At 44.5% G+C, this 13,570-nt stretch overlaps 1 non-coding gene across 1 annotated transcript; it reads left to right on the forward strand.

The window, feature by feature from the left end:
* Positions 1-9,825: 9,825 nt before the first annotated feature.
* On the forward strand, positions 9,826-9,896 carry trnag-gcc (transfer RNA glycine (anticodon GCC)). Its single transcript has one exon. It is a non-coding gene; the product is annotated as a tRNA-Gly (tRNA).
* Positions 9,897-13,570: the final 3,674 nt, after the last annotated feature.

The raw sequence follows: 13,570 nt of genomic DNA on the forward strand, positions 1-13,570 counted from the left end.
TCATGGTCTTCAATAAGGAACTGGATAAGTATTTGAAACGAAATAAAATACAGGGCTACAGGGATAGGGTGGGGTAGTGGGTCTGTCTGGATTGCACTGGCAGATTGTCGGCACGGATTCGATGTGCCGAATGGCCTCTTTTCGAGCTGTGACCTTTCTTTGATTCTATTCTATGTGTCGGGGGCGATGCAAAGCGACCGGAGCGTGACGTAAATCGACCTGCTCATGTCCATTCCCTGATAATAAATCCTAGTGTGATGTAAAGAAGAAATTCATAATTAAGTTACATATCTTTTATATTATACTGACTATAAGAGGTACTCGGTTCACCAGGGCGCCATTGTGCACATTGATTGATACTTCACCGAGATCACACCTCACAGTCCCAACACCTCCGTCTAAGAAACAGTTGGGTGGCAATCCAGACTTTGCTGAATTTTACAAACAGGTTTAAACCAGCAATGCGGAAAAGCACTTCTTATTAAAGAAGGGTTTTTGGTGTGGCGGCCAAAATGAAAAACTCGACAAATTCTGGCAGCAGTAAGATTCGAACCCAAATAATTCAGAGATGGAAGCTCGCATCTTCGACAGGAAAGTTGCTCAAACACATGACAAACCTTTTAGTTCTGATAACAAAGGTCATGCAGCTGGAACGTTCCCTCTGGTTCTTTCACCACAGGTGCTGCCTGACCTGTTCAGCGTTTTCAGCATTTTCTGTTTTCATTTTTATGCTTTCACAATGGCTGTTTGCCTGAAAACACCCAATTTGACCCAAGAACGCAGCTCACACTTCACTTTCCCCACGCGCTTAAAGTCTGCCGTTTCCGAACAAAATTCCCCTCTTCGCCGAGCTTTCAAAGGACCTTTCGCTCACGGCCAATCTCCTGTAATCGACACCTTTTCACCATTGCCGCTCTTTTCATTTCTCCTCATTCCTTTTGAATCAGATATTTCCACAGACCTATTAAGATCAAGCGGTACATTTCCGACCTGACTGCACCGCCCAGATTGTCAAAAGTGCACCTTTCAGCCGTCATTCACAGCTATGTAGCGCCGCCCGTCTCTCCCGCACATCAACTGCTCGGGGAAAAGCTCCAACGACCATGAAAACAAATCCCAGTTCTTCAGTTAACATCCCCCGTGTCACAAGATACCCCATGGAAATTCCACGGAAAACTATGCCGCTGTCCTTCGGAATGCCAGACCTGCTTTCTTTGTGCTTGTCTCTGGAACAGTCACGCAGGTGGAAATGTTTCAAGGCACAAATGAACGGGACATGTGCCCCCGAGGAACAGCGGTCGATATAGAGCAAACATAAAGGCGTAAGAATGTGAAGGTGAATGTTAGAGTAGCAAGGCCGCAGTAAAGTCTCAATGAAATGGACCATTATTGTGGAAGGAAGAAAAAGCTGGAATAAGCGGCGGGTCTGAATTTTAGATCATCCAGCAGAGACACATGAGGGAATAAAAACAGGATACAGATAAAGGTGCTGGAGGCAGAAAGAAAAAGAACGAAATAAGAGGAATGAAAAGAAAGTGACTTAATTGAGAGCGAAGAGACATTAATGTGTCGACATTGGCTGCAGCAGCTGGGTTGCCCCTTTACTTTTCCTCCTGTCTCAATCTTTCTTTAACCTTCTCTGCTGGTGTTGCAGGATCGATCAGCCAACGCCGTTCAAGGAAGCCTGAGAAGTCCATCAGGGAACAACACAAGAGACAGAGACAGGGAGAGATAGAGAAATACATGCAAAGAAAATAAGGATTATCAATAGAATCATACAATCATAAAATGGTTACAGCATAGGAGGCTATTCGGTCCATCGAGCCCGCGCTGGCTCATTGTAAGACCGATCCAGTTAGTCCCATTCCCCCGTCACTTCCCGATAGCCCTGCATTTATTTCCCTTCAAGTATTTATCCAATTCCTTTTTGAAAGTCACGATTGAATCTGCTTCCACCAACCTTTCAGGCAGCGCATTCCAGATTATAAATACTCACTGGGTAAAAAAAGTGTTTCCTCATGTCGCCTTTGGTTCTTTTGCCAATCACCTTAAATCTGTGTCCTCTGGTTCTCGATCCTTCAGCCAATGGGAACAGTTTCTCTTTATTTACTTTATCTAAACCCTTCATGATTTTGAACACTTCTATCAAATCTCCTCTTAACGTTCTCTGCTCGAAGGAGAACAGCCCCAGCACGGGGTAAATGCGGTCAATTAGCTTCAATTCATATATTTGTGCATTAAACAGCTCTTTAAACATTACTGTGACATTATGGTAGCGCGGCCACGCGGTCTAATGTGTTACATTTAATTTCTATGGAGGCGTCGGTTTGAATCCCAATTCTCTTAGAATTTCTGCCAATGTTTATTTTGACCTGTTCACAGAAAACCCGAATGCAGTGCGATGGAGCAGAGGATGTGAAAGAAGCTGAAAGTGAAAGTGCAGATATTATTTTCATCACGGGGACAGGACACGTTCCCACAGGTGAGGGCCGCTCACCTTAATATTCCTTCCAGCAGAGTGGGACGGGTGATCAAAGTGACCGGGCTCTTGCGGCGCGATCAGTCAGTGGGCGGTCCTTTTCTGACAGTCCAGGGTCGGGAAATGGCGAGGTTGTTAGTTGACTCTCATCGAGATCAACCAATCCTTTTCTTTGTGAACATTTCGAACGGAGTAGAATGTGCAATTGGTGTGTTACAAAATGCATCTAGTTATTTGTTCAGCCATGTGGTTCCTCCGGCCTACGCTGTTGCAAAAACAGATGAGATGTTTAGTTTTATTAGTTTACAGGAAGGAGGCTGCGGAATTGGAGCCACAAACCGTGATTTTGATCCATCTACAAAATATGGAATTTAACTGGAGCTTTAAACCAGCGGGTGAGACCGCTCAGTCACGATACTTGAATTCTTGCGATTTTCAGGAGCTACAAGAGGGTTGTTTCCCTTCTTTGATGAACATTCGTGATCCTGTTGTGGTTTTGCTGCAAAGTTTTAATTCCCACCACCAAAATTGAGCCCTGAACTTCAACGGTAGTGAAATTGGAATCCACAACTTTAGAACTGCTAATTAGAAGTCCAACTTGCTGCCCATTGCGCCACAAATCGGCTGTCGATTATGTGATTTCACATTACCCATTTGCTGCTTATGATTTTTTGCTGCGGTGGAGCAAGTGGTTCGAAAGCTCAGTGGGGATTCACAGCAGCTCCTGAGAAATCTACACAGCGACGGTTTCTCTAATGCCTAGTGATCTGTCTGTCTGTCTGTCTGTCTCTCTCTATTCATCTTGCTCGCTCTCGCTTTCTCTCTTGAACTCTCACTCTCCCCGTTTATTTCAAGAAGGCTGGAATACAAAGGAGTGGAAGTTATGTTACAGCTGAACAGAGCTCTGGTGAGACCCCATCTGGAGGACATCATTCAGTTCTGGGCACCCCACCTCAGGAAGGGTGTGTTAACCTGGAGGCTCGAGGGGCTGAATGGCCTCTTCCTGTTCCTATGCTCCAATAAATGAAACAATAATTCAAATATAGAGACCCTAATGTATAAGGGTATCCGTTCACCACGACTCTCTGCCTCCCATTCCTGAGCCAATTCGGTGCCCATGTTACCACTGGTCCTTTAATTCCACGTGCTTCTAGTTTTCGCATAAGTCTGTTACGTGTTAATTTCTAAAATGCGTCCTGAAAATAGCTGTAACCCCGTAATTTTATACTTAAGCAATAAGAATACGGATGTTCCGACCGAGTGATAGATCGGGTTCATTCCCATTACCCGGAGGTGACGGGACTGAGGAGGTGAAATCCCATCTGGGTTTATATTTTCCGAAAACGGAGACGGAAAATAGCAAAGCTCATCCCGCCGAAATCCAACAATTGGACTGAAGATCCGACAGTCTTTTCCATCCCCGGTTTCCAGACCTGGCCGTTCAAGGAAGCCTGATCAGTCCATCAGGGTTAAACACCGAGAGAGAAGAAATGCAGACAGCGATAGAGAGATGCATGCAAAGAAATAAAATAGCATAAATCTCCAAATTCCGTGATTGAGCAGAATTTATGGTACAGCTTTTTTGAAATTCTGTCTCAAGTCTTGAAATCTCATAGGTGAACATTGGGCTGGATTATCCCTTAACCTCTGAGAGAAGTAAACACTGCCTGGTAATTAGAGCTCTTATTTATTTGACTGTTTCACAATCGTGGTGGAAGTTGGTTTTGAGCCCCCAGTGAATTTTACGACCATGCTTGATCCATAATTTAACACAAAGGGCAGCGGGCAACTGTAGAGTCGATTGCGTAGGGTAATCACAGGAACTCTGCCAGATTGCATGTTCTAGACATGTATCCAAAGCTACATGTGCTGCCTGCAGCCGTGTGTCCATTGGTGGTTCAATGGTGGAACCCTCGCCTGCCGGCGGGAAACCAAAGGTTTGGTTCCAGGCCAATGCAGCATCCTTTACCTTTTTTGTTCTGTAGCCATGAGATTGTCTGAATTGGGATAAATTCATGTGCCGGCTTCAATCTACAACTTCTTGAAAGATTATCTTCATTTCGTCTACTTGTGTTGCGTGGACATACCCTCTGCATTCTGTCCTCTGGTGCTCAAACATGCTCTGCTGGAGATAAGTCAAACCTGCCTTCCACACTGCTGAAAAGATGTAAGAAGCCAATTGGTGATTTTTGGCTAAAAATGGGGACATAACAGGGCTCATTCGGAATTTTGAACGATTCGAACTTCCTGAGCGACATTCAGACCCAAAGACCAACAAGCAACAGAGCCGTGCAGCCGCTGTAAAATTTCGCTGCCATGCAGCCCTTCCGCCATCCTTTCAGAAGGCTCTGTCCATACAATCCCGCTTTCTTCTACGATGCACGATGTAGAGCAATATCAGGTTCCACACTGATCATTTCATATCAACAATATTTCTCGCTCTTTATCAAATTTGCTTTGAATGTAAGACTTGAATAATCAAGTAACACTATGCAAAATGAATTGCTCTGAAACGACATAATCGTCTGTCTCGACATCGGCATAGTTTACATTCTACCATAAGTATAGTTTACTCAAATTGCAGCTTTCAATCACTATGAGAGTAACATAAATGGACATATGCAGTGCGTGTACGTACGAGTATTGGTGGCTCTGGGATAGAATTCTGGCCTCTGACACGGATTCGATTCGCGGACAATGCATGAACGTTTCGTCTTTTGCACCAATTAGGAAGATGAGTAAGCCATTTAGCCCCTCGAGCCGGTTCCGCAATTCAGTGAGATCATGGCTGATCTGTGACCTAATTCCATGTAACCGCCTTCGCTCCGTATCCCTTAATACCACTGGTTAACGAAAAAATCTATCAGTCTCAGGTTTCAAATTAACAATTAAGCTAACACTGTCGCTTGCAGAAGAGAGTTCCAAACTTCTACCCCCCTTTGCTTGTTGAAGTGTTAACTAATTTCATTCCTGACTCTAATTTTTAGTTGTAAACAATTTTACAACACCAAGTTATAGTCCAGCAATTTTATTTTAAATTCACAAGCTTTCGGAGATTTTCTCCTTCCTCAGGCAAATGTTTCAAGATCTCCTTGAAGCCTACGCATTTATACATATTGAACAATAATACATGGTGTTTACAGACTGCCCCTGCAACTGCCCGTTGCCAAGGCAATCACCGTGTTCAGACAGAGAGGTGTTACCTGCAGAACCTCCGAATACACATTCAACAAAAAAACAAACAGGGAAAAAAAACAGAGAAAAAAAAAACACAGAGAGAGGCAGAAACATCCGGAAGGCAGAGAGAGCCAGCAAATGACCCATTATATTAAAAACAGATAACATTTGTTCGCTGGTGGGGTAACGTGTAGCGTGACATGAACCCAAGATCCCGGTTGAGGCCGTCCTCATGGGTGCGGAACTTGGCTATCAATTTCTGCTCGACGATTTTGCGTTGTCGTGTGTCTCGAAGGCCGCCTTGGAGTACGCTTACCCGAAGGTCGGTGGATGAATGTCCATGACTGCTGAAGTGTTCCCCGACTGGGAGGGAACCCTCCTGTTTGGCGATTGTTGCGCGGTGTCCGTTCATCCGTTGTCGCAGCGTCTGCATGGTCTCGCCAATGTACCATGCTCTGGGGCATCCTTTCCTGCAACGTATGAGGTAGACAACGTTGGCTGAGTCACAGGAGTATGAACCATGCACCTGGTGGGTGGTGTCATCTCGTGTGATGGTGGTATCTGTGTCGATGATCTGGCATGTCTTGCAGAGGTTACCGTGGCAGGGTTGTGTGGCGTCGTGGACGCTGTTCTCTTGAAAGCTAGGTAGTTTGCTGCGAACGATGGTCTGTTTGAGGTTGGGTGGCTGTTTAAAGGCGAGTAGTGGAGGTGTGGGGATGGCCATAGCGAGGTGTTTGTCCTCATTGATGACATGTTGAAGGCTGCGGAGAACATGGCGTAGTTTCTCCGCTCCGGGGAAGTACTGGACGACAAAGGGTGCTCTGTTGGTTGCGTCCCGTGTTAGTCTCCTGAGGAGGTCTATGCGATTTTTTGCTGTGGCCCGTCGGAACTGTCGATCGATGAGTCGAGCGTCATATCCCGTTCTTACTAGGGCGTCTTTCAGCGTCTGTAGGTGTCCATCGCGTTCCTCCTCGTCTGAGCAGACCCTGTGTATTCGCAGGGCCTGTCCATAGGGGATGGCCTCTTTGACGTGGTTAGGGTGGAAGCTGGAAAAGTGGAGCATCGTGAGGTTGTCCGTGGGCTTGCGGTAGAGTGAGGTGCTGAGGTGCCCGTCTTTGATGGAGATTCGTGTGTCCAAGAAAGAAACTGATTCTGAGGAGTAGTCCATGGTGAGCTTGATGGTGGGATGGAACTTGTTGATGTTATCGTGTAGTCTCTTTAGTGATTCCTTGCCGTGGGTCCATAGAAAGAAAATGTCGTCGATGTATCTGGTGTATAGTGTTGGTTGGAGGTCTTGTGCAGTGAAGAAGTCCTGCTCGATCTTGTGCATGAAAATGTTGGCGTATTGGGGTGCGAATTTTGTCCCCATGGCTGTTCCGTGTGTTTGGGTAAAGAACTGGTTATCGAAGGTGAAGACATTGTGATCCAGGATGAAGCGGATGAGTTGTAGGATGGCTTCCGGAGATTGGCTGTTGTTGGTGTTGAGTATTGATGCTGTCGCAGCGGGAACCTGGCCTAATTTTTAGGCCAGGTTCCCGAGTCCTAGACATTCGAACGAGCGGGAAGAGTTTCTCTCCATCAACACCAACAGTTCCCCGTAATATCTTGAAAACTTCAATCAAATCAGCCCTTATTCTACTGAATTCCAGGGAATACAACCCTAATTTGTGTAATCTCCCCTCGTAATTTAACCCTTGGATTCCAGGTATCAATCTAGCAAAATTACACTGCACTCCCTCCACGGCCAAAATATCCTTCCTAAGGTGTGGTGCCCAGAATTGAACACAGTGCTCCAGGTGTGGCCTAACCAGAGCTTTGTGCAGCTGCAGCATAATGTCTATCACCTTGTATTCTGGTCCTTTAGATATAAACGCTAGTTTTCCATTAGCCTTTTTGATTATTTTCTGTACCTGTCCATGACATTTTAATGATCTATGTATATGGACCGCTAAGTCCATTTGGAACTCCAGGGTTTCGAGCATTTCACCAGTTAGAACGTATTCTGATCAATGCTCTGTAGGTCCAAGTTCGATGACCTCACACTTACCTAAATTGAAATCCATTTGCCACAGTTTTGCCCATTCATTTATTATATTAAATACTCTCTGTAATGTTCTGCTTCCATCGACTTTGCTTGCAGTGCTGCCCATCTTGGCGTCATCTGCACATGTCGCTCTCTATCCCGTCATCTTATATCAATGAGACCGACTGCACTGGGGTAAATTCACATTCAGCTTCAATCTCCTCATCATATTGAGACATTTTTTTTCCCACCTGTGTTGTGCCTTGGAAATTTCCGCACTCTGTCCTCTGGAGCTCAAACATTCTCTGGACAGAATTCAATTCGACCAACAGCAACACTGAAAAGATATCGGAAGCACATTGGCGACTTTTCACTAAAAGCACAGAAACAGGAGGGGTCATGCGGGATTTGAAGCTGAGATCGCGCGCGTATCACATAACACAACCCTCTAAGCGAAAATCATACCCCTAGACCAACAAACCACTGATGCTGAAGTCGTGGAGTCAGTTGAAAGGTGCGCTGCCTCCCACAGCCGATCGGCTATCCTTTCAGACCTCTTCTGTCCATCCAATCTCGTTTTCTGTTCCGGTGCACAGCAATATCAAGTTGTACATTAACTACTTCCAGTCACCAATATTAGTCTCCCTTTAACAAATTGGTTTCGACTGTACGACTTGAATTATGAAGTAAGACGTTTCAGAATTAGTTGCTCTGAAACGACATTGCTTGGGAGGAGACTGAGAGATGCAGAGAAACAGCAAAACCTTGGAGTGTATGTCCACAGATCCCAGAAGGCAGCAGAACAGCTAGATAAGGTGGTTAAGAAGCCATAAAGAATATTCTCCTTTATTAGCCGAGGCATAGAATATAAGAGCAGGGGAGGTTCTGGTAGAAATTTATAAAACAATAGTTAGGCAACAGCAAGAATACTGCATACAGTTGTGGTCACCACATTACAGGAAAGGTGTGATTGCACGAGAAAGGGGACAGAGGAGTTTTAAGACAATGCTGCCAGAACTGGAGCATTTTAGCTATGAGATTAGATTGGATAAGCTGGGGTTGTTTGCTTTGGAACTGAGGAGGCTGTTGGGAGATTTAATTGAGGTGTATAACATTATGACGGGCCTCGATCGAGTGTATAGTAAGAACCTATTTCCCTTCGTAGAGAGGTCAATAATCAGGATACATCAATCTTAGGTAATCGGTAGAATGATTAGAGGGGAGTGATTTTTTTTTTCCATCCAGAGGGTGGTGGGTGTGGGGGTCGGAAAATCACTGCCAGAAAGGGTGGGAGAGGCGGAAACCCTCATCGCATTGAAAAATAAAAACTTCAATATTCACGTGAAGATCCGTAACCGACAAGATTAGGGACTAAACGCTGGAAAGTGAGATGAGGCTCGGTACCGATTTTTCGGCCGGCAAAGGCACGATGTGCAGAATGGCTTCCTTCTTTGGCATAACTTTCTCGGATTCTATGATATAATTGCCGTCTGTCTCGGCATCGCGATAATATACACTCGACCAGAAGTATACTTTAATCAAATTGATGCTTTGTTTCACTGTGAGAGTGAAGAGACATAAGTGTGTAGACATTAGCTGCAGCAGCTGGGTTGCACCTTTACTTTTCCAACCGTCTCAGTGCCTTTTTTTTACCTTTCTCTGCTGGTGTTGCAGGTGAGATCAGCCTTCGCCGTTCAAGGAAGCCTGAGAAGCCCTTCGGGCACAATAGAGTGAGAAGAGACAAGAGACAGGGAAAGATAGAGAGATGCATGCAAAGAAAATAAAGAGTATAAATGTCAGGTTTTGCAAACGACCAGAATTTAAGTTACAGATTGGGAGAGATTCCTTCTCGGGTCTTGAAATCTTGCAAGAGAAGATTGGACGCCCAATTAAAAGCACCGGCCACGTTGAAGTATCTCTGATGCTGGGAGAGAGGTAAATGCGGTCAATTAACTCCAATTAATCTATTTGAGCATTGAAGAGATCTTGAAACAGTTGGGGGTTGCGAGCAGAATTCAAACCGAGGCAGGAAAACCCAAATGGGGTTTTGAGACCAACGCTTGAACCACTCGGCCATCGCAGCTGCAAACGGCATGTTCGTTTAGACAGCATTCCATATAGGAGCATGTAACTTCTACAACAGCAAGCATTGGTGGTTCAGGGGTAGAATTCTCGCCTGCCACGCGGGAGACCCGGGTTCGATTCCCGGCCAATGCAAGATCGTTTTGCATTCTGCACCAATGAGGAACTTCGGAACAGGATTGTGGTGTTTGGTCCGTCGAGTCTGTTCCGCAACTCAATACGATCATGACTGAGTTGTGACCGAAATCACTGCACCCGCCTTCGTCCCATATCTCTCAATATCTTTGGTTAACAAAAATCGATAAATCACGGGTTTGAAATTAACAATTGAGCTCGCATCAACTGCTGTTTATGGAAGAGAGTTCCAAACTTCTCCAACACTTTGCTTGTAGAAGTGTTTCCCAACTTCACTCCTGAAAGTCTGACTCTAATGTTTAGCCGATGTCCCCAAGTCCTAGACACCCCAACGAGCGGAAATAGTTTCTATCCATCTACCACATCAGTTCCTCTTAATATCTTGAACATTTCGATCACATCAACCCTTAATCTACTAAATTGAAGGGAATACAACGATAGTTTGTGTCATCTCTCCTCGTAATTTATCGCTTAGAGTCCAGTTATCTTTCTCGTAAATCACACTGCACTCCCTCCAAGGCCAATATATCCTTCCTAAGGTGCGGTGCCCAAAACTGAACACAGTACTCCAAGTGTGGTCCAACCAGAGCTTTGTGTAGCTGTAGCATAATGTCTATTCTCATCCTCTAAAAATATAGGCCACCATTCCATTAGCCTTTTTGATTATATTCTGTTCCTGTCCATGACATGTTATTGATCTATGTACATGGACACCGAAGTTCCTTTGGAACTCCACAGTTTCGAATTTTTCACCTTTTATAAAGTATTCTGATCTATCCTTTTGAGGTCCAAAGTGGATGACCTCACACTTGCCTAAATTGAAATCCATTTGCCACAGTTTTGCCCATTCATTCATTATATTAATGTCTCTCTGGAATTTACCAGAATGATACCCGGACTTCAAGGGTTAAGTTACGAAGAGAGATTACGCAAATTGGGGTTGCATTCTCCAGAGTTTCGAAGGTTAAGGGGTGATCTGATCGAAGTTTATAAGATATTAAGGGGAACAGATAGGGTGGATAGAGAGAAACTATTTCCGCTGGTTGGGGGTTTTGGAAGTAGGGGGCACTGTCTAAAAATTAGAGCCAGACCTTTCAGGAGCGAGATTAGAAAACATTTCTACACACAAAAGGTTGTACAAGTTTGGAACTCTCTTCCGCAAATGGCAATTGATACTAGCTCAATTTATAAATTTAAATCTGAGATAGATAGCTTTTTGGCAACCAAAGGCATTAAGGGATATGGGCCAAAGGCAGGTATATGGAGTTAGATCACAGATCAGCCATGATCTTATCAAATGGCGGAGCAGGCACGAGGGGCTGAATGGTCTACTCCTGTTCCTGTGTTCCTCTTCCTATATAATCTGCACTGCTTATAACGCTGCCCATTTTGGTGTCATCGGCAAACTTCCATATGTCGTTCCCTGTCCCGTCATCCAATATCAATGAGACCACCTGAATAGGGGGAGATTCACATTCAGCATCAATCTCTGCATCATCTTGAGACATTTTATTCACTTCACATGTGTTGCACTTTGGAAACTTCAGCACTCTGTCCTCTGGAGCTCAAACATGCACTTTAATCCTACCAACAGGAACACTGAAAAGATGTCAGAAGACAATTGGTGAATTTTACACTCAACGTAGCTGAACAGCAAGAGCTTATTGGGGATTTTACCCCGGGACTTCTCGGATATTAATCAACCAAAGCCCCCGAAACAAGAATCATACATCTAGACCAACCAGGCGCTGTTACTTACATCATGCAGCCAGTGTAAAGTTTCGCTGTCTCCCATAGCCGATCGGCTACCCTTTCAGACCTCTTCTGTCCATCCAATCTCGTTTTCTATTCCGGTATACAGCAATATCAAGTTGTACACTAACTATTTCCAGTCACCAATATTAGTTTCCCTTTACTAAATTGGTTTCGTCTCTACGACTTATATTATCAAGCAAGACGTTTCAGAATTAGTTGCTCGGAAACTACATTGCTTTGGAGGATACTGAGAGGTGTCGTTAAAAAGAGAGACCTTGGAGTGCATGTCCACAGATCCCTGAAGGGAAGAGGAGAGGTGGTTAAGGTGGTTAAAAAGCTATAAAGGATACTTTGCTTTATTAGCCGAGGCATAGAATGTAAGAGCAGGGAGGTTATTCTGGAACTGAATAAAACACTAGTTCGGCTACAGCTGGAGTATTGCGTACAGTTTTGGTCACCACATTACAGGAAAGATGGGACTGCACTCGAAATGGTACAGAGATTTACGACGATGTTGCGAAGAGTGGAGAATTTTGGCTATGAGGATAGATTGGATAGGCTGAGGTTGTTTTCTCTGGAACCGACGAGGCTGAGGCGAGATTTAATTGAGGTGTATAAAGTTATCACAGGCCTCGATAGAGTGGATAGGAAGGACCTGATTCACGTAGCAGAGAGTTCAATAAAAAGGGTCATAGATTTAAGGTAATTGGTAGAAGGATTAGAGTGGAGCAGAGGGGAATTTTGTTCCACCCAGCGGGTGGTGGGGGTCTGGAACTCACTGCCTGAGAGGGTGAGAGAAGCAGAAACCCTCATCGGGTTTAAAAAGCACATCGATATGCACTTGAAGAGCCGTAACCGACAAGACTACGGACTAAACGCTGGTAAGTCGGGTGATGCTGGATATCTCTTTTCTGACCGGTACAAACATGATGGGCCGAATGGCCTCCGCTAACGTAAATTTTAATGAATCTATGATTCTATGATATAATTGCCGTCTGTCTCGGCATGGTGATAATATACACTCTCCCATAAGTATACTTCAATCAAATTGGTGCTTTGTTTTACTGTGAGAGCGAAGAGATCTTAATGTTTAGACATTGACTGCAGCAGCTGGGTTGCACCTTTACTTTTCCTACCGTCTCAACCTTTCTTTAACCTTCTCTGCTGGTGTTGCAGGATCGATCAGCCAACGCCGTTCAAGGAAGCCTGAGAAGTCCATCAGAGGACAACACAAGAGACAGAGACAGGGAGAGATAGAGAAATGCATGCAAAGAAAATAAAGAGTATAAACAGAATCATAGAATCATAAAATGGTGACAGCAGAGAAGGAGGCCATTCGTCCCATCGAGCTCGTACCGGCTCGTTGTTAAAGCAATCAAGATAGTCCCATTCCCCCGCCCCTTCCCGTTAGCCCTGAATTTATTTCCCTTCAAGTATTTATCCAATTCCTTTTTGAAAGCCACCTTTCAATCAGCGCATTCCAGATTATAAATACTCGCTGGGTAAAGAAGTGTTTCCTTATGTCGCCTTTGGTTCTTTTGCCAATCACCTTAAATCTGTGTCCTCTGGTTCTCGACCCTTCCGCCAAAGGGAACAGTTTCTCTTTATTTATTTATTCCAACCCTTCATGATTTTGAACACTTCGATCAAATCACCTCTTAATGTTCTCTGATCTAAGAACAACCCGAGCACGGGGTAAATGCGGTCAGTTAGCTTCAATTCATTTATTTGAGCATTAAACAGCTCTTTAAACATTACTGTGACATTATGGTAGCGCGGCCTCGCGGTCTAAAGTGTTAAATTTAATTTCTATAGAGGCGTGGGTTTGAATCCCACTGCGGTTAGAATTTCTGCCAAAATTTATTTTGATCTGTTCACAGAAAACCCGATTGTAGTGCGATGGAGCAGAGGATGTGAAA

Source organism: Heptranchias perlo, chromosome 20 (assembly GCF_035084215.1).
Source record: "Heptranchias perlo isolate sHepPer1 chromosome 20, sHepPer1.hap1, whole genome shotgun sequence".
NCBI lineage: Eukaryota > Metazoa > Chordata > Chondrichthyes > Hexanchiformes > Hexanchidae > Heptranchias > Heptranchias perlo.